Below are 21,036 nucleotides of genomic sequence, written 5' to 3'. Positions count from 1 at the left end.
GGTGGCTGAGTTATGCCAAGATGCCCTTACATTTTCTTTTTTACCTTGCGGAAAGATTTCTAATTTCTGTGCTGTTATAGAACAGAAACATAACTTAGGTGTCACAACTTACCGCCTACAAACAAAAGTGTATGCAATATACTTTTTGTCAGTTTAATCATATTTCATAGTTTCAAATTATTTTTCCTTTGTGAAGTTGAGGGAGGGGGATATGCACACCCCCCCTTTTATTAATCTCGTACTCTAGGCTTATAATTTCATTGCTGCAAGCAGGGTAACTTCAGTCTTTTTCTCTTCAGGGTTGTATATGGCCTCTAGATTTCAAGTTCTCTCTTTCCCTTTGTTAAGCCCCCTCCTCCAAAAAATATCTCCTTAAATGCTGACATAAAATTCCTTTAACAGGGGCACCTGGGTGGCTCAGTCGGTTAAGCGTCTGACTTCAGCTCAGGTCATGATCTTGGGGTCCTGAGATTCAGCCCCACGTGGGGCTCCCTGCTCAGCAGGGATTCTGTTGCTCTGCCTCTCCCCTGATTGTGTTTTTTTTTTCTCTCTGTTTCTTTCTCAAATAAATAAATAAAATCTAAAAAAAAATTCCTTTAACAGCGAGCAAAATCTTTTGTTCCCCAGTTAGAGATAAAGGTTTATGATAAACTACTACATCATAGAAGAAAGATACATGCTAAGAAAAAAATTCAATCAGTAAATTGAGGAGGCTGTCGGCTCCTTCTCTATGAAGGAGAGGTAGATTGAAAAGGGGAACTTCAAGTTATATTACAAAGCAGTGATCATCAAGATGGCATGGTACTGGCACAAAAACAGACATACAGACCAATGGAACAGAATAGAGAGCCCAGATATGGACCCTCAACTCTATGGGCAAATAATCTTCGACAAAGCAGGAAAAAACATGCAATGGAAAAAAGACAGTCTCTTCAATAAATGGTGCTGGGAAAATTGGACAGCTATATACAGAAGAATGAAACTCGACCATTCTCTAACACCATACACAAAGATAAACTCAAAATGGATGAAAGACCTCAATGTGAGACAGGAATCCATCAAAATCCTAGAAGAGAACATAGGCAGTAACCTCTTAGACATCGGCCACAGCAACTTCTTTCAAGATACCTCTCCAAAGGCTAGTGAAACAAAAGCAAAAATGAACTTTTGGGACTTCATCAAGATAAAAAGCTTCTGCACAGCAAAGGGAACAGTCAACAAAACAAAGAGGCAACCCACAGAATGGGAGAAGATATTTGCAAATGACGCTACAGATAAAGGGCTGGTATCCAAGATCTATAAAGAACTTCTCAAACTCAACACCCCAAAAACAAATAATCAAGTCAAAAAATGGGCAGGAGACATGAACAGACACTTCTCCAAAGAAGACATACAAATGGCTAACAGACACATGAAAAAATGTTCATCATCATTAGCCATCACGGAAATTCAAATCAAAACCACCATTGAGATACTACCTTACACCAGTTAGAATGGTAAAAATTGACAAGGCAAGAAACAACAAATATTGGAGAGGTTGTGGAGAAAGGGGAACCCTCTTACACTGTTGGGAATGCAAGGTGGTACAGCCACTTTGGAAAACAGTGTGGAGGTGCCTCAAAAAATTAAAAATAGAGCTACCTTATGACCCAGCAATTGCACTACTGGGTATTTACCCCAAAGACACAGATGTAGTGAAAATAAGGGCCATATGCACCCCAATGTTCATAGCAGCAATGTCCGCAATAGCCAAACTATGGAAAGAGCTGAGATGCCCTTCAACAGATGAATGGATAAAGAAGATGTGGTCCATATCTACAATGGAATATTACTCAGCCATCAGAAAGGATGAATACCCAACTTTTACATCAACATGGGTGGGACTGAAGGAGATTATGCTAAGTGAAATAAGTCAGGCAGAGAAAGTCAATTATCATATGGTTTCACTTATTTGTGGAACATAAGGAATAGCATGGAGGTCATTAGGAGAAGGAAGGGAAAAATGAAGGGGGGGAATCAGAGGGAGAGACGAACCATGAGAGACTATGGACTCTGAGAAACAAACTGAGGGTTTTAGAGGGGAGGGGGGTGGGGGATGGGTTAGCCCGGTGATGGGTATTAAGGAGGGCACGTACTGCATGGAGCACTGGGTGTTATACGAAAACAATGGATCGTGGATCACTACATCAAAAGCTAATGATGTATTATATGGTGACTAACATAACATAATAAATTAAAATTTAAGAAGAAAAAAGAAAAGGGGAACCAATGGTTCCATTTTTTTAAATGTGTATTGTGGGGATAAAGAAGAACCATATTTTCAGGCATCATCATCACTTTGTCTTCGGCCAAATGGGAAGAACAAACTGAAATCAGTGTTTGGGATGCTTGAAGGTCTGGGCTGTGGAGTTTAGAGCAAGTCAGAAGTGAGTTGTCTCCATAGGGACATTGTAAATTCTGGGAGGACAGGGGCCAACTACAATAAATTTCCCACCTGCATCCTGGCTGCTTCCAACATGGTGCCAAGCCCGCGGAGTATAAGTGTCTGTTGGAAAAGTGAAAGGAGATAACTTTTGAAAACGTATTTAAATCCTGGAGCACTGCCCAAGCAGTGAGCACTTTCTTTCCCCCTTGAACAAGTGGATGAGAAAATTAACTAACTAAACACCTCCTGGGGATGATGTTCCCCCCTAGCCTCCGCTTCTCACTGATGAGAAATTAGACTGAAGAGCTCTTCTCGAAGTTCTTTAGCAGCAACCAATTTACTAATGAAAATCAGTGTTAACTATACGAGCATTTTGGAAATTAAGACAAGGAGACTCTCCGTATAAGCTCAGGTTTTTCATTTGTCAAAGCAAGATTTATTATGGGAAAGATGGTAAGATTTTATTGGAAGATGTTAAGGAATATTTAAATAATTGCATAGAAGTGTCATGTTTATGACTGGGGAGATGTAATTGCATAGAAATGTCATGTTTATGACTGGGGAGATGTAATTGCATAGAAATGTCATGTTTATGGGCACCTGGGTGGCTCAGTTGGTTAAGCGACTGCCTTCGGCTCAGGTCATGATCCTGGAGTCCTGGGATCGAGTCCCACATCGGGCTGCCGGCTCAGCAGGGAGCCTGCTTCTCCCTCTGACCCTATCCCCTCTCATGCTGTTTCTCTCTCTCTCTCAAATAAATAAATAAATAAATAAATAAATAAATAAATAAATAAAATCTTTAAAAAAAAATAAAAAGAGATGTCATGTTTATGACTGGGGAGATGCAGTGTCATACGTGTGTCAATTTCCCCAGAACTGAGCTATAAATACAATGTAATTCCAAAAAAAAAAAAGGATTTGAAAATTTATAGGGAGGAGTAAAAAGCCAAGAATAATCAAGACACTCTTGACAGAGAAGAACAAGGTAGTGCAAGGTCCTGCTCTGCTACATATCAAGACTTATTGAAAGTTCAGAGTCATTAAGGCAGTGTGATATTGTCACAGGAGAGACAACTGGAGTGGTAAAGCCTAATAGAAGAGCCAGACACAGAAACACAGTTCCGTGGAAACCGAAGATGTGTCACTGGGGGCCATTGCAAGAGGAGGAAGGGATGGAATGGTTGATACATGGCTCCATGACCCCATCAAAGTCTTGGGGCTCTATGCTTTCACTTCCTCTTATAACAGCACTCCAACCCATCTTAAGGGTTAACTTACTTCAAGGGTATGCTCTCCTTGCTTGCTTGCTGACCTAAGTCCCTTGATCTGTAGCAGAACTAACTTAACTTTGAGATTTGCAAACCACTGGCCTTGAGGAGTGAAGGACCAGACTTTCCCAGAAGATAAGGCCTGACTACATTTGAAAACGGCTGCCCCAAGGCCAGCAAGTCTGCTCAGGGTCATGTTAACATAGAACTAACTGCCCAGGCACCTGCTTCTCCTGCATGTAGTTCCCCTCCCTTTCCCTGTGCTTTCCCCTGTAAAACCCTCTGGCTCCCGCTGGATGAGGATGATGGTCTTTGAGGCATTAGTCCACCACCTTCCCAGGTTGCTGTCTTCATGAATAAAGCCACCTTTCCTTTCCCACCATCACTTGTCTCTCAACTATTGATCTTCAAGCTGCGAGCAGGTGAAGCTTAGTTAGGAACGGGTTCTCTGTCTGGTAACACACTCACCCATCACTCTGGATGATCACTGCTTTGTTCTTTCTTTCTTCTTTTTAAAGATTTATTTATTTGTTTGAGAGAGAGGGAGGGAGGGAGAGAGACACAGAGACACACAGAGAGAGAGAGCGCAGGAGGGGCAGAGGGAGAGGGAAAGAGAATCCCAAGCTGACTCTGTGCTAAGTGTGGAGCTTGGCTCGTGGCTCGATCTCATGACCCTGAGGTCACAACCTGAGCCAAAATGAAGAGTTGGATGCCTAACTGACTGCACCACCCAGGAGTCCCACTGCTTTGTTCTCTTACTGTCTCTTCCACAAACTTGTCAACACCGAGAATGTCTTATTCCCCGTCTTTGCATCACCTAACACAATGCCCAGCACACAGAAGAATCTCCCCCAGATTCGGTTCTATCTTTTATGAAAATTTGGCATTTACTCCATGGGGTCACTGTGAGAATCAAGAAGTAATTTAAGTAAATCGTCAAGAGCCATGCTTTGCATAAAGTAAGCAACCTAAAATGGTCGTCATCATAATAGTTAACATTTATTGAGTCCTACTCCGTGCCATGCACTGAGCTAAACTCTTCATAAGAATCATCCCAGTTTACTCCTTGCAGCAATCCCATGAGCCACGGGGAAATGGAGAAGTTAGGTACTTTGTCCAATATGCTAGTAGGTGGGAATTGAGGCTTTAAACCTAAGCAGTCTGGCTTCCTCTGGCCTTCCAGTGTAATCTTAATCCTTACATTAGACTACACTCCATACCCGTGCGTTAGTTTTGTATAAAAGACCACAAAAAATATTTGTGGCATGGGTGAGCACATGAGTGATCCCAAGTCCTCAATAAGATGTTGAGAAGCAGGGAAATGTGTACTATATCTTTGAGATTTCCATTTCATTTCATCTTGAAAGAGCTCTTATGAGCTGGAAGTGTAATAAGTGTGACCCACCTCATCTCCAAGTATGCAGGAGAAAGAAGGTGTTGAAGAACGACAATGCTCCCCATCTCGCCCAGAGTCCCCAGGAGAGACAGGACAGGCATCTGTAAATCCTGGCCACCGGATTATAGAGCACAGCGTGTCTCTGGCTTGAGTGGGGGACTCTGTGTGAACGCTGGGCTGCGCAGGGAGGCTGGCTGCGTGATGGAGACTTGTGAACCCACGACAGCCTGGGATTCCTAGTCCCACATGATGCCTAAACCACAGTGAGATATCACTATACACCTATTACAATACTTCAGTTGTGATAGCACAAAATACTAATGAGAATTCAGAAAGCTTAGATCATTCAGACACTGTTGCTGGGAATGTAAAATGGTACGTCCATTCTGGAAAACAGTTTGGCAGTTTCTTAAAATGTAAAGATGCGGGGCACATGGGTGGCTCAGTCAGTTAAGAGTCCGACTCTTGATCTCAGCTCAGGTCTTGATCTCAGGGTCTTGAGGTCAAGTCCCGCATTGGGCTCCACACTGGGAGTGGAGCTTATTCAAAAAAGAAAAGGAAGGGGCGCCTGGGTAGCTCAGTCATTAAGCGTCTGCCTTTAGCTCAGGTCATGATCCTGGGGTCCTGGGATCGAGTCCCGTGTCGGATTCCCTGCTTAGGGGGGGAGTCTGCTTCTCTCTCTCTCTCTCCCTCTACCCCTCCACCCCTGCTCATTCTCTCTCTCTCTCTCAAATAAATAAATAAAATCTTAAAAAAAAAAAAAGGAGAGGAAAAAAAATGTAAATATGCAATTACTGTATCACCCAGCAATTGCAGTCCTGGACATTTATCTCAGAGAAATGAAAACATGTTCACCCAGGAACCTGCACACAAATGTTCCTGGCAGCCGTTTCTGTAATATTCTGAAAATGGAATGATCCAGATGTCCTTCAGTGGTTGAACAAACCACGGCGCATCCGAGCCATGGAATGCTCCTCAGCACTAAAAAGGGATGGTGACAAGCAGTGCATACAAGCCGGATGAATCTCCAGAGAATTGTGCCGAGTGAAAAAAGCCAATCCTAACACGTTACATACTTTATAATTCCACTTAAACAATATTCTTGAAAGGATGAAATTATAGAAATGGAGAGGAGGTTAGTGGTTGCCAGGGGCCGAGGAAGGGGTAAGGATGGGAGGGAAGTGGGTGTGACTCTAGAAGGTTAACATCCTGCGGTGATGGGAATGTTCTGGGTCTTGACCGTATCAGTGGCAATATCCTGCTTGTGATATTTTACTGTAGTTTTGCAAAATGTTATTAGTGGGGTAAACAGGATAAATGGTATATTGAATCTCTGTGTAATTTCTTGCATCTGCATGTGAATCTACAGTGATCTCAGATATAAAGCTGAAGCAGTCTCACTATGTCTTTTTTTTTTTTTTAAGATTTTATTTATTTATTTGACAGAGAGGGAGACAGCGAGAGAGGGAACACAAGCAGGGGGAGTGGGAGAGGGAGAAGGAGGCTTCCCGCTGAGCAGGGAGCCTGATGCGGGGCTCGATCTCAGGACCCCGGGATCATGACCTGAGCCGAAGGCAGACGCTTAACGACTGAGCCACCCAGGCACCCCTCACTATGTCTTTTAAAAATATTTTTACCTTTGCATTTCATTTCTTTAAACTTACACATAATTTTATATAAATGCACAGGGTTTATTTCAAATGCAGTCTTTTTTTTTTTTTTCCTTTTTACTTGTCCCTTCCCTCTTCCTTCTCATGTCTTTATCTACAACCCCCCACCCCTTAACTGTTGTTAACAGGCTTCTGTGGAAAAAAAGAACCATAGACAATGTTAGTAGATAAATGATAGATTGGGAAAATATCAGTAATGCAGATGACACAGTTAAAATCAGTAATATTCAAAGAGGCTTTACAAATTCACAAGAGGGACACATGGGTGGCTCAGTCTTTGGGCGTCTGCCTTTGGCTCAGGTCATGATCCCAGGGTCCTGGGATCCAGCCCCGCATGGGGCTCCCTGCTCGGCGGGAAGCCTGCTTCTCCCTCTCCCACTCCCTCTGCTTGTGTTCCCTCTCTCGCTGTGTCTCTCTCTGTCAAATAAATAAATAAATAAATAAAATCTTAAAAAAAAAAAAATTCACAAGAATAAGATCAAGCACCCAACAGAAAAAAAAGCCGGGGGGGGGGGGCAATGACTGAAAGAGATGTTCACAGAACAGCAAATTCAAATGGTCAACTTACACTTGACAAGATGCTGAAACTCACCAGCAGCCAGGGAAATACAAATTAAGGTAACAAGTATCGCTTTGTACCCATCAGTCTGGAAAAAACACTGGGAGGGAAGTGAAGGCCAAAGGCACTTTCCCTTATTGCTGTGGTCATGTGAATTATAAACAGCAATCTGGCAACATCTATTACAATTAAAAATATTTATCCTTTAAAAATTCACTGAGTCATGCACTCAAGAATTGTGCACTTTACTGAAATACATCTACTTTTGCCCAGGAACACTCTCCTAAAAGTCTAGCCCCATGAACTAAAACCACCAGTCCGTACAAAACAGAGATGTTTATCACAACATTGTCTGTTGTGCCAGAAGAAACTGGGAATAAAGAAAATGGGCACAAATGGAGACGTGCTTGAATATGGTGTAGTGGTGCTAGGGACTATTGTGCCGTCATTAAGAGGAATCTATCAGAGTTACACAGATGACTTGGACGGGTCTTACCAAGGTACTGCTGAATGAGAAAAACTAGGTGTAGAAAAGCATGTATAAGGTGATCCCGTTTTAATAAAGTAATTGCCAAGGAACCCTGTATGTACGTATATGTGTCTGCTTGTGTATGCACCCCTTTGTATATGTTCTTGAGTTTCCTCTCCCACACTTATGATTTTTAAAATTGAGAGGGTTACCAAGTTGCAAATGTATCCAAACTCACTCCCATTCCTATGCTGTGCATATACACATCCAGCTCCCATTGGGGAGCCGGTGATTTAGTCCCACTGACCCGCCAGTGAACTCCCCAGGCTTTTCGGATCACAAAGCAGGGAGACGTCCTTGGCAGCACATGAATGTCTGTGTTAACACTACCCACTTCCTGGTCGATCGGCAGTTTCAATGACTCAATGTCACCCACAAACAGCAGAGGACTCTGGAATGGAATCATGTTGCTAAATTGTCTCCCCAGCACTTTCTCCCGATAGCATCTGTTCTCACTGCCTCCTTATGGAGCCACCTAAAATACATTGAGTTTCTCTTTAAAGATGTTTTCAAATGTTTTGGAATGTTCGGGGATAATAATATAATCGTGATACTTAACATCTATTGAGTCTGGTGTACGGCAACTGTTCTATAAATGTCAGCTTCTGAGTGGCAGTCGGAGGAGGAGGGAAGGACAGAAGAGAGGAAGGGGGGGTAAGGCCCAAAGGTGGAACCAGCTGCTCTGCAGGGAGGGGACGCCTCCTGCCCTCGCCCAGAACCCCTCAGGCTTACGGTGCCCTTCTTATATTTAATTCTTATGTGGAGGACAGAGGCCAGCTTTGTCCCTCACTTACGGAGGTGACGTTTAATGTCAGGAGACATTTAAACGTTTTTAAATTACAGTAACAATTAAATTTAAAATTATTATAAAATTAACTAAAATGCAATGGCACGATGATTAGAATGGCCCCAATCCAGAACACTGGTAGCAGGAAATGTTGGCAAAGATGTGGAGCCCCAGGAACTCTTTGTTTCTTTGCTGGCAGAAATGTAAAATGGTACAGCCACTTTGGAAGACTGTATGGCATTTTCCTATAAAACCAAACAGACATGGGTGTTATGCACAAACAATGAATCATGGAACACTATATCTAAAACTAATGATGTAATGTATGGGGATTAACATAACAATAAAAAAATTAAAAAAAAAACAACAAAAAAAACCCAAACAGACTCTTACCGTACAATCCAGCCATCATGCTCCTTGGCATTTACCCGAAGGAGCTGAAAACTTACATCCACACAAAAGTCCCCACATGGATGTTCGCAGCAGCTCTACTCATTTATTTATTGCCAGAACTCGGAAGCAACCAAGGTGACCTTTAGTAGGTGAGAGGATTAACTGTGGTCCACCCAGACAATGGGATCTTATTGAAATGAGCTATCAGGCCAGGAAAAGACATGGGGGGAACACTAAATGCATATTACTAAGTGAAAGGAACCAATCTGAAAAGACCACATTGGCGGAACCATGTCATTACAGATTTGTCTAAACCCACAGGATATACATCAAGAGTGAACCCTAATATACACTATGCCCTTTGGGTGGCAATGATGTGTCAAGATGGGTTCATGAGCTGTCGCAAATGTCCCACTCTGGTGAGGGATTGATAATAGGGGAGGTTATTCATGTCGGGGGGCAAGAGGTATATGGACACTCTGTACTTTCTGCTGATTTTAGTGTGAACCTGAAACTAGATTTCAAGACCACAGAACTCGGGAGTGCAAAATTGAAACTTCCTTTGGTTTTGGACAATGAGCTCAGTCATGTTGAGCCTCTGTCGCAGACGCCGTTGATGGCCCCCCCTGCCCACCTTGCCTTCATTGTTCCAGTGCCGGCCTACCCTATGGCTTCCTGCTGCACCTTGTCCCCTGGGAATGTTCTCTGGCTACTCTTGTTGGATATCACGGGCTGGAAGAACCAAGGACCTGGCCTGGGGGCAGACTTACACCACTGACTGGCCCACCTTCCTCTTTCGCATTGACGATGGGCAACCACTCCAAGGGGAGCTCTACGCAAGCTCCCAGATGTCCCTTGGGTTGATCCTCAGTTGTCCACAGCAGTCATCTGCTCATCAGCACATCCTTTGAGGGCCCCCTTCTCTTCGCTGGCTCCCTTCTTCTCTGTCCACTTCCAGGGATGTGACCCTGGTTGCCAGAATTCAGGGAATAAATGGAGGAAGAGGGTTGGGGTGTAAAGTCAGCGTGTAAACGTATTTTTGTCAGTGTTCCCATTTTCAATATGGTACTTGCTGCCCTCCGCTGTGCCTGGTATTTCCATTTTGTTCTCTCCGGGGCAGGGGGTGGGGGGAGTCATCTAGTCTTTGGATGGCACCGAGGAGGAGAATCTGGGTGTCTATTTGTTTTGCTGCCAGACTCTCAACCTCATCCTGTTTTCAACATTGCCCTTAACCCTGCTCCCCATAACACCTGAAACTTCTGGGGGTTCTGCTGAGCAAAGCGGGTAGCTTCTTGGATTTTCCCACTGTTGACTTTCCATTCTCAGGTCTCCTAACTCAGTTACCACACATCCTACTGCTGCCCAGGTTCCAAAATGTGCCTGTCATTTCCTCTCCTGCTGTCTTTATTTTTGTGGTTTATGTCTTTCAGGAAGCATTTTTATTGTTTTTCAGGGAGGAGTTAAGGAGCATTAAGAGATAATTTGTGTGTTCAGCTCCTTTTATTAAATTTAATTTTTAACTTTTTTAAAAAAGTCAGCTCCACACCCAACATGGGGCTTGAACTTGTGACCCAGAGATCAAGAGTCACGTGCTCTATCAACTGAGCCAGCCAAGCACCCTAGTCCCTTATTTTAAGTTAGAATATCCCAATTTACTTCTTACCAAATATTTCTTTTTTTTTTTTTTTTTAAGATTTTATTTATTTATTTGAGAGAGAGAGAGCACAGAGGAAGAAGCAGACTCCTTGCTGAGCAGAGAGCCCGACGCGGGGCTTGATCCCAGGACCCTGAGATCATGAGCTGAGCCGAAGGCAGACGCTTAACTGACTGAGCCATCCAGGTGCCCCTCTTACCAAATATTTCTTAAAACTCTCCCAGCTGGGAGTTGGTAATGGCCAGAGTGTGGCTCCCCACCCCACGGAGCACTTGTTCTCAGTCCTGACTGGCCCTTCAGAATCACCCGTGGAGCTGATGGAAACACACAGACTTCCAGAGTTCCTGATTTCTGGCCTGGAATGGGGCCCAGGAATCTGTATTTTAACACGTTCTACAAATGCTGTCTGAAGCCCATTTCGGTAGAGAAACTCCCTGGCAGATGGTCCAGCAGATCTTAGTTTACACCTTCACTGGCACACTGTGCAAATAATTAGGTGACTGAATATTGGAAAGGGATTTAATATCCACAACTTAACTCTGGATCCCCAGGAACTTTCTGTCATTGTTTGTAGTTTGACTCTTTGAGATTGTTCCCCCCGTGCCTGGTTACTATGCCAATATTGAAGGCAGCCACTGTTTTCACTTCTCCCTTTGGCTTCCTCTTTTCTTGGGCGAACTCACCTACCCCTTCTTCCCCATCCAGTGCAGCCACGTCTGCCAACCAACTCCAGTTTGTCAATATCCTTCAGGGAACCATGGTGTTCCAAAGGGAACCCAATACTGAGTGTGTGAGCGCAGAGGGAAGGCTGGTTGTTATGGCCCCAGAGTCAGACTCTACATATATTGTTGGGGCCAATGATGACACTGTTTTATTTCATTTTTTGCTTTTAAAGCCCATTCTTACTGATGGTTTGATGGGGTCTTGGAACCAGATGCCTTCTCCCAGTGAGATCTTCCATCTAGATTCCTTCTGTGGGGTCTCCCTCTGCCACACTCAATCCTGGACTCCGACAATGTGTTGAATTAATAAATAGATGGAGGAGTGAATGAATAAATAGACTTCCACAGGAAGTTGAAAGGGCTTTGGGTGAATCCCGGAAGGTGAGGATACTAGGCAAAGGTTACCCTCATTTTCCAAAGAGAGGTAGTAGAATGAGTGATGTAAGATGTATTTACCTACATTACCAAGAGAAGCACTAGACATACCTATGCCAGACTTACTAGGACATATTAGAATAAGTTCAATGGCCATCAGGACTAGGGGCCTTCCTACCTCTAGTCTTTATGAGAAAACTTTCTGTTTGAAATGATTGTGGGGAAATCACCGGGAAAGGAGAGCCCAGTCTAGTGTGAGCTGTTGTGGTGTTTTCTCTCTTCTCTCCATGGTTCTTCCAAACTCTCCCACCTGGCCTCTTACTTCCTCACTAGTGGCCTGCTGAGATGCAGAATCCTGCACCCATCTTGGTGCAGCCATGGGGAAGGAGGGAGGCAAGAGTGTGTGGGTGAACCTGGAACTGGGGGATTTAAGTGAAACATATTGGAGTCCATGACTTAGCACGTTATGCTAAAGGTGGAATGTTAGTTGGTGCTGACTGATGGCAGGGCCAGGAGTAAAGGCATCAATAGGCAGATAAGACTCCATCTTGAGAAGCAAGGTTGGGTGAATGGATACTATGGACCGTCACCAGATTTAAGCAGTCTTGATGGGAGCTTACCCAAGAGGTGAGGGGATTCCAGCAGGAAGAAATTTTAGGATGAAGTGGTTGGGCAAGAATCAGCAAGGAGGAAGCGTGCGGGTTATGCAAAGAGTACATTGCCCACATCAGAGAGCTATACAGTGTGGAGGCTCGTGCAAAGGTACTTCCAAAGGACTCCCTGGTGTACCCCACCAGGAGCAAGGTTGAGGGCCTTCCACATACAGACCTTCACAATCAAGTCACATCCACAAACAGGAAGTGGAGGAAAGCAAGGAGAGCTGACAGCACCCTTCCTCTTTACAGGGCCTTGAGCCACAGTTTAGGAATGAGCTACGAGGAGAACTGATGCTTGGAATTGTACACAAGACTGGAGTTTTTGACTTGGAATGGACTGGACTTGGCTTTCAATAGCTAAACAGTGAGTCAGAATCAAAATGAGACTGTTCTTATTGTTGAAAGTGGTCAATTAGCCTAAGATGTTTTCTAGGGGTGGGGACTGAGCAATTTTGAAGGAAAATGGGTAAATGAAGCTATTTCCTGTTTAGACCTCAAAAAGCTCAGTGTATTTAGTATTGAATGAGTGGATTCAGGATTGGTGATAATGGATTCATATCATTGTGCACTCCAAATCCTAGAGCTACTAGTTTCTTGGACTCCTGAGGTCCTTATGGTCAGATCTGCCATTCATTCATTCATTCATTCATTCAACTTTTAATTGGCTTCATGCTTTATGCCTAACATTGAGATAGGCCCTAGGGGTCCTGGATGAGTGAGCCAGACCCCTGACATCCAGGAGCTCCTCAGAAGGAGCCCTTAGAGAAGGAGGGGATTCCACTGAGCCCTGAAAGATAGTTCAAGCCTAGGTTCGTTCGTTCGTTCATTCATTCATTCATTCAAGAAATATGTGGGGGAGCATCTGCTTCATTTCAGGGTCATCTGCTCAGCATCTTTCTTAGAGTGGTGTGACATGTCTATTTCTCACTCTCTGAGAAATTCGGAGAAGCAAAGAGGCAGTGTGGGTTAAATGTTTTGAAATCTGTATTTTCGGACTTTCCCACTTAACACTCCGACATTTCCAGGAGCTTCAGGCCAGAACCAAAGCTAGAAAGCAGGGCATCTTCGATTTGCTGTAGTCAGAGCACTGAGGGTCTCTGGGAAAGGAGGAAGGGTCTGTGGCAGTCATGGTGTTCCTGCCCCTCCGTCCAAACCTTGGGAATAGGCTTGCCAGATAGAGTTGCAATATTTCAACACCTTCATTCCAAAACATTATTCATGTCTTATCTGAAATTCAAATTTACCTGGACATCCTATACTTTAATTTGTGAGTCTGGCAGCCCAACCTGGGAAGGGCTTTCTCTGTCCTGAGAAAGATGACAAGACTCATTTCCCGCTTTTGAAGAACCTCTTCCCCTACAAATCTTCTCCTCAGGCCAGCAGGCTGGGCCCAGCCGGACAATGCTGTGGACTCTCCACAACTGGTCCTCATGGATGGAAGAGAGTAGGGATGGCCCAATGGGAACGCCTTAGACTGCAGACCAGACCTGGGTTCTAGATCATGGTCTGTCCTCAACAGGTTCTGTGACTTGGCATAGGGAAGTTTGCCTTACTGGACCCGATTTCCCTCTTTAGAAAGTGAGAGGGCTGGTGGGGGGGGGCGTGTCTCTGGACCACTCAGACATCATGTATGAGCTTCCGAGGACAGCTGGGACAAGAGCCTGTGGTCATTTGTCCCCTCTGCACCCAGCTAGGGCTGTGTGTGTGTGTGTGTGTGTGTGTGTGTGTGTGTGTTGGGGGATGAATGAGAGATCCCAAACTGCCCTAGATAATGCAGGAAATGGCTTGTTAAGTGCTAACAGCCATGCTTTTTCAGTTTTGTAGTGTGGAAATAATTCCTGTGCTGACAGATAGTGGGCGGCTGAGGAGCAGTTAAAGGCGCTGCCCCATTTCTGTCTCAGTTTACTCTCTCAGAATGACCTCACCTCCATCCCTCCTCATTCCCTGGAGAAAACAAAAGTTCCCTTTCCTGTTTCTGGAATTAAAGGGAACAAAGACACAATGGCAGACCGTTGAGCTGAGCTTGAAATGGCCCAACCACAGGAGCCCCGTTCCCCCTGGAGCTACCTAGGGCTCGGGTCACCCCATTTGGGAGGCTGCCTCGGACAGCCCCGGCTACTCGTTCATTCAGGCCTGCTCTGAAACATAAGGTAGAGATGAGGGGCTGATGTACCCAGAATCTGTGGGGAAGTAAGGGGAGAGAGAAGTGCCTCCCTCCAAAATGCTGCTTTAATCCCTCACCCTTGGATCATGGACATTCGGCGACATGGAGAACTCACAGAGTGGGGTTGGACAAAGCTCATGCTAGGGCTGGAAATCCAACCAGTGCGTCCTCTTAACAGCCTGGAAGACACAGCGATGGCTGTAGGAGGGTGGAGCTCGCCCTGGAGGAGAACAGTACTGGCTCTTGGCGGAGCTGGTGTGTGTCGTGGACGCTGTTGTTGTCCCACCCGGATCCCCTGAGGTCCCTCTGCCCAGCTCTCTGCGTGGATCCCCAGCTGCCGTGGGCTTTGCTGTGAATGTTGGCACCTGTGCCTTTGGGAAGATCATCTTGGGCAATGACAAGAGCTAGAGGGGCCTGAGAGTTCCATGACCTTCCCGCCTGCCGCCAACCCCTCCCTTCCTAGACAAGGACAAGTGTAGAAGTACAGAGCTCAGCTCCCCAAGGCAGACAAAGTCCAAGGTGATATGTGCTCCAGACCTCCCCATGGGAGCAGGCTGAGCCTGGGGCCCCACCAGAAGTGCTCCCCTCCTTGGCTTCCTCCCCTTCCATATCCTGCTTCCGCCACTCTCTTACTGGGTTCTCCTTAATATATTAGTTATCTAACTCATTAAGAAACTTATTTTTTTTTACACACTTTTTTTTAATTAACATATAATGTATTCTTTGTTTCAGAGGTACAGGTCTGTGATTCATCAGTCTTACACAATTCACAGTGCTCACCATAGTACCTACCTTCCCCAATGTCCATCATCCAGCCACCCCATCCCTCCCACCCCCCTCCACTCCAGCAACCCTCAGTTTGTTTCCTGAGATTAAGAGTCTCTTAAGGTTTGTCTCCCTCTCTGGTTTCGTCTTGAAGAAACTTCTTTTGTCATTGACCACTCACACCTGAACTCCAGTCTCAGGGCCAGATTCTGATCTAATCACAATGTGGGGGGCGGGCAACCAGTGTTTGAACCCCAGGAGGATATTCTCATTAACACTCCAGGTTCTCAGGAAGGAAGAGAACCAGGGGAATGTTAGCTTTAACCAGCCATGGGCCAGAAGCAGAATTCTCACTTAGAAAAGCTCCTGGGAGGGCAGAGGCAGGTGGCTAGGAGCAGGGGCTCCTGGAGGCGGGCATCAGAATCTCTCTCATGTTTGTGTCTTCTCTTCAGGGTCCTTGAGATGATTTATAGAGGAGACTTAATTTACTGGTTCAGAGCATGTGTTTTAGAGCCGGACAGATCTGGGTTCCTGTCCCCCTTCTGACACTCACTAGCAGCATGACCTGGGCCAAGTTGCTCAACTTCTCTGGGCTTTAGTTTTCTCATCTATAAAATGGGATTAATACTGGTTTGTACCTAACAGGGTAGTCAAAGAGTTAAATGAGCTAGTGTGTGTGTGTGCCTGCCAGCCGGTGGTGAGTGTGTTGGTTCTCCCTCCTGAATCTCAATGTTAACATAAAATAGAAGCCCACGCCCTCTGTTTTGCCAGGATGTCATTCCGAGGTGGGACATGCCAACTGCTAAATGATGCAGACAGCCTGTGATTTTTGCAAGTGTTGTTATGGCAACCATATTTTTTAAAGTCACTAAAAGTTGGCAAAGAACATGGAACTGGGACTAGGTGACAACACAAAGTGATGCGATGACATAAATAAACCTAGAAAGAAGGGAGAGGAAGGAGCTAGGAGGACAAGACGCAGGTAGGGAAATGTGCACTAAGTCAGAGCAGACAGCAGTGTCCGAGGGGGTGCTGGGAACCTGAGCCTGGTCTGGACAGAACAAAGGGTGGGAACTGGGAAAGGGCACTGCTACATGGTCCCTAGCCCTCCCGATCAGGGCTGCCGAGCCATTCTGCTGCTTGTTGGGCACCCCCGGGCAGGAGAGAAGGGACCGTCGCCCTTGAGTGTCCCAAGCGATTGGACTGAAGGGTCCTGGCTTGAGCTTTGCACTTCTGTGGTCTTCCTCCCTTTTGCTTCTGTCCCACCTGCCTGCCTTTCCACTGGGGGCTCCCTGGTGGGAGCGCCCCCCCACCCCGTCCTCTCTCTGGAAGTTCACCGTCCCTCCTGACATCGGAGAAGTACCAGAGATCCTCCACCCCCAGGAGTGGGAGGGAGTCAGAGTCATGGTCTCACTCATAGCTGAGTAGTTGGAGTAGCCTCGTGGGAGCCTTAAGGCCTTGGCAACGGCCAGGTGGACACCTCATGAAGGACTTAAGAGAAACTCCTCTCTCCTGAGGCCAGGAGAGCCCATGTGATAGAGCGGAAGCTCTCATGGTTGCAGGACCTACCATGAGAGGTAGGATGCTTGTGCTGTTTGTCCACCCCAGACTCATTTTCTGCTCTTCTCTGCTCTGTGCTTGGAGACTGACCCTAGGGGTACATTGTGGGGGCTCACGTGCCAGCTGGATTCTTGTTGGGTTTGACCAATGGGAGGCATCTGAGACAGGAGGGCAGCAGGAGAGAGAGCTCGGAGTATACGATCCCTGCCCCCTGCTTTGACACTGGCTCCATTCCCCCCCCTCCCCGGAACAGCCCCTCCACAGCCTGCAGCTCTCTCCGGGCTCCTGTGTCACCATTTCATTCCCTTGCTCTCCAGTCCTCAGGGTAGCAAAGCTGCCCTCTGCTGCCGGTGTCTGGGTGCCCAGTCACCGCTTGTTGGTGCCCTTAGCCCCACCCACACTTCTGTAAATAGTCCCTCCATTAAAGTCTTCTCATCTGAACCTTCTGACTGGTGCATGGAGAGAGAGTAAAGGCACCAAGGGTCCCAGTCTGTGTAGGACTGATTTTCTGAGGCAGCAGCGGTGCAGGTTAGAGGGGAGAAGGAGGTGGAATAAACTTGGGACATGTGGGGCAGGACCCGGGAATCGAGCACAATAGTAGACCTGGCTCACATGGTTCTAAATGATAGGTTATTGTTACTGGTCTGTGCTGGTGCTGACACCGGGGACCCCTTCTCTGGTGAGGGGAAGAGGCAGGGGTCTTGGGCAGTGGAGATACATTTGGGGACACAGTTCACTCTGGGAAATCCCTTCTGCATCTAACAGGGCTCAGTTCCAATGGGGTGGGGAGCCCAGACCTGGGCATGAGACCGGAAGCAGCTAGCCGTCTGAGAGTCGTGAGAAAGAGTCGGTTCCACCAGAGAAACTGCAGTAGGTAATATGGATGAAGGCAGGGAGGTTGAGGGTTATTTTCATGGTCTTAGAGGAGTCTGAGTAGGGATGAGACCAGGGGCAGGCAGGAAAGGACCCATGAAACAGAAGCCCACACCCTGTTTTACATGGTGATAAATGTGTGGTGGCAGAATCATAGCTCTTGATTATGTGGCTTTGGCTTACTCTTTAGTGGCGGTAGGGGGAAGGAAGGGATTATTATAAAAATGGGCAAAGACACTGGAAAACTGTCTCTGGCACATGAAGGGAGATCGCAGAATGTTTAGGAAGTGAGTTGCTGGTGTGTTACACGTAATAGAGGAATTCTGTTGGTAATACATGATATTGACTCGGCTTGGGTAGAGTCATCTAGGGACCAGCCTCCCCGCCTCCTGGCCTCGTGTCAGGGGAGTTTCTCTTCAGTCCTGCATGAGGTCTCTACCTCTACATGGCCAGGACATCATGGCTCCATCTCCACCTCTGCTCACTTTGCTGCTAGTGACCCAGGACTGCCTGGACACCATACTCCCTCCATGACCCAGATGCCTCTGTCCAGGCATTCACGCAAGGCTGAAGCGGGGCAGACTACATTTCCTTTTCCTCTCCTCTCCCCTTATCCCTTTCAGCACCTCCACAACAGAGTATGAGAGGAGGCTGGAGGTGTAAATTTTTAGTAAAAAAAAAGTCAAGTGTGTAAAAGTCTCACTTTATGTCTCTATAACAGATTAAATTAGTTCTTGAGTCTTGACTTGCACATTTTGGAGAAAATTTGATTTTTTTGCCAATCCCATATATAAATGCATCTGTATCTGTCTCTGGGGTTTTATTCTATTTCCTTGGCCTATTTAATGACTATAGCTTTGTAATAAATATAGGTCTCTGGTAAAATAAGTCCCCTCTTTAAAAAGGTGACTTGGTGTGAATTTTGCAATAAGCTTGTCAAGTTCACTACTGATTTTTGTTTCTGGATCTTATAGCCGACTACTCTGTTGTACTCTTTCATTAGTTCTATTAGTTTTTACTAGATTCTTTTGGTTTTTCCGTGTAGACAATTATATTATCTGCAAATAATTCTTACATAATTTTTCTTATCTTATTATGTTGACTTCTACTACAGGTTGAATGGAAGGGATGAAAACAGACTTTTTTTTTTTTTTAAATCTTGTTCTTGCTTTAAAAGGGAGCACCAACTTCTCTTTCATTCTTTTTTTTTTTTTTTTAAAGATTTTATTTATTTATTTGAGACAGAGAGAATGAGAGAGAGAGAGCACATGAGAGGGGGGAGGGTCAGAGGGAGAAGCAGGCTCCTTGCTGAGCAGGGAGCCCGATGTGGGACTCGATCCAGGGACTCCAGGATCATGACCTGAGCCAAAGGCAGTCGCTTAACCAACTGAGCCACCCAGGCGCCCCTCATTCTTTTTTTTTAAGGTTTTATTTTATTTTTAAAAATTTTTGAGAGGGTGTGTCCTCACACATGCACATGAGTCAGAGAGGGGGGCAGAGGGAGAGGGAGAGAGCAAATCTTAAGCAGGCTCCACACCCAGCCCAGCGCAGAGCCTGACGTGGGGCTCCAACTCATGACCCTGAATCATGACCTGAGCCAAAATCAAGAGTCCACACTTAACCGACTGAGCCACCCAGGCTCCCCCTCTTTCATTCTTATCATGGGACTCCCATTCACTTTTTAAGAAACTCCATGTCTACCCAAAGGATTTGCCTCACCCAGGATCTACCCCTCTCCCCTTGGCATACTTTCTCTGGTGCTGAGGAACACTGTCCATGAGAATGCCCTCGGGGTTTCAGAAGGCAGTTCAAGGCTTTTGACATTCCAGGTCCCACAGAGGATGAGCTCTTCCAGAAGTCCCCATCTGCATATTTTGTAGACATACCTCTTCACCCTTCACATTTTCCAGTGAGCTGCTGTTAAATCAGGTGGAAAGGCATGTGACTATGTGTTCTCTCTCTCTCGGTATCTCCCTCCCTCCTTCTCCTCTTTCTTTCTCCGAGGAGAGCGAACTTTTTTCCCTAAAGATTTTTATTTATTTATTTGAGAAAGAAAGAAAGAGAGAGAGAGAGAGAACACATGAGTGGAGGGAGGGGCAGAGGGAGAGGGAAAAGCAGATTCCCCACTGAGCAGGGAGGTTGATGTGGGGCTCGACCCCAGGACCCGAGATCACCACCTGAGCAGAAGTCAGCTGCTTAACAACTGAGTCACCCAGGTGCCCTGAGAGAACTTATTTTTTGAACTACTCCTGGATGAGGTGAGATGCCTGTGCTCCCAACAGCTATTAACAAGGGAACCCTGATAACAACCCACATTTCACTTTGCCCACTGATCTCACTCCTACATCGAGGACTTCCAGGTGGGGCAGGGGTGGCGGGGGATTTAACCATCTTTAAATGATGAAGTGAGATGACATAGAGGCTTAAGCATGCAACCACATGTCAAGAGTGTCTCACAAAACCTGGCAACCACGATGGCAGCCCCTTCCAGCACCAGTTCACAATCTCTCTGGGTCATATGCAGGACTCTTCTTACAGGAGCCTGAGGAAGAGTGAGCTTGGGGAAGCATTCCATTGGTGCCTCCCTACTTCTTGATCCTAGGCTTCCCTGTAACTTAGACGCTTCTATTGCATCCCCACCTCCACCACCTAGATTTAGCCCATAAAGGAGAAAAGGACAAATACCTCTGGTATTCAACTAGCATTTTTTCTTTCTTTCCTAATCTTATAGGGACTGGAAGGAGTGGTCTTTGTTTTTTTCTTCCTCTATGGAAAGGACTTCCCTGACATCATAGTCTCCTTCCTGAAGGTTATTAAACTTCCTGGCTTGGGCTTAATGGTGGAAGGGCATCCTCACATTATGGAAAAAAAATCCTGTGATTTGAGTTGGCCTGGTATGGTTGGGAATCCAAGATGACCAGAGACTTGAGATCACAGAAAATAAAAATACTCTGGTTTGATAACCCCCAAATATTATATCCATTATACATGATACAATGTTCTGGATTCATCTAGAAGAAATTCTGTTCCTACAATTAATCATTCTAAAAATAATAGATAATATCTATTGACTGCTTATGATGTACTATGCATTTTTCTAAGATATATATTTAATCCACATATAATCCTATGATGGAGGTACTATTATTACTCCCATTTAATACACAAGGAACTAAGGCCTGGATAACGGGTAAGCTATCTTCCATATGCACACGGTTAAGCAGGAATTACTGTTTGAAG

The sequence above is a fragment of the Halichoerus grypus genome, chromosome 10 (genome assembly GCF_964656455.1).
Source record: "Halichoerus grypus chromosome 10, mHalGry1.hap1.1, whole genome shotgun sequence".
Taxonomy (NCBI): domain Eukaryota; kingdom Metazoa; phylum Chordata; class Mammalia; order Carnivora; family Phocidae; genus Halichoerus; species Halichoerus grypus.
The sequence above is the reverse complement of the archived record's forward strand: the minus strand, read 5'-3'. Positions refer to the sequence as shown.